The following is a 1,409-nucleotide window of genomic DNA, read 5'->3' as shown; positions in this document are numbered from 1 at the left end:
TATTTATGTAACAGCAAGATTGAAAGCAACTTACATTGCCAGTAATAGGGCAATGGTTGGTTAAATGCAGACACGTTCCTTCAATGGGATATTATTACACAACCATTAAAAATTAGAACTATGTAAACTTTGCCACAACCAAAAGGATGGTTATGTTATGATTGTAAGTGGGCAAAAAGCAGATACAGAATTGTTTATCTATTATGGTCACAATCATATAAGAATAATTATGCTTAGAAATTTAGAATAAAAAAGAATACACAGTAGGGCCAAAGTTGCTATGTTAGCTACGGGTGATTTCCCACACTGCCCTTTTCTGAGCTTCCTTTAATGTTATAGTATTTCAATGATAATAGTACATTAGAATAAATTATAATAAAGATATTATTAATATCTTTTTTCAAAGCCAAAGAGTTTGTGAGGAAAGAACAGGGTAAGTAGCAAGAAGAGAGAGGGCCTGAAATAGTGAGGAGGTTGGCGGGCTTTGGAGAGGTGAGGAGAGGAGGGGAAAGCACCAGAAATTTGGCTTTATGATCATAGAAGCCTCAGATGTGAAGAGGATATGAATCAGTTTATTGGGCCTGGGCAGTTCTGGGTACCCAAAGGCAGACTAAGCACATTCCTAAGGATTAGTGAAGCAGGGGCATTAAAAACCATGTCAAAAAATTTGATATTTGAAATTTCAAGCAAACATCACAGAAGTCATCATGGGGGCGGCGGGGGTGGAGGTGGAATGGGAACTTTGCTGGACTTCCTTGTAGGTATTTTACAATTTGGTCTTGCTTTTATTTTGAATTGGATAGTGAGGGAGACACTGTAGCCTCTTTTGTGGTTGAGGTCTCCGAAGGGCTGCATCTGGCCCCGGGCTTGAATCTTGTTCAACCAGCTACGAGTCCTGCACTCATGAGCGCCAGTTGTGTTCACTCTCAGGCCAGCAGATTGTGGGAGGGAGGTTTGGTGCAGAGCCCAAATAGCTAACAGACCTCCTCAAAGCACCTCACCCCATCTGCACCCACGGGGACTAACTTCCTCAGCTAGGGAGGCTTAGGGCTTGGTTCTGAAGCTGTCTCCAGAGACTCACTCACTTTAATAATAAGATTGTTTATGGCGTGGTGCCATGCATAGCATCTCAGCTTGCTTCTGAAAACCCCAGGAGGGAAAAACCAAGGCCAGTGTTGGCTGAATGAGTCCCCAAGGTCATAGTCATGGCAAAAGGTGGAATCAGCTCCTTGCTGGAGCCTGCACCAACTGTGGAGGTGGCGTGGCATTTTATAAACTGCAACCTGTTGTCTGGTCTCTGAGCGCTGGTCCACCGCCCACAAGAGCAAGGGAGGGGGGTCCCCCTGCAGGTGGATCCGAGTAACTGCCACTCCATTTACCCTCTCTCCAGGGGAGGACCCGTGTTTCCC

The sequence above is a fragment of the Phocoena phocoena genome, chromosome 19 (genome assembly GCF_963924675.1).
Source record: "Phocoena phocoena chromosome 19, mPhoPho1.1, whole genome shotgun sequence".
Taxonomy (NCBI): Eukaryota; Metazoa; Chordata; class Mammalia; order Artiodactyla; family Phocoenidae; genus Phocoena; species Phocoena phocoena.
The sequence above is the reverse complement of the archived record's forward strand: the minus strand, read 5'-3'. Positions refer to the sequence as shown.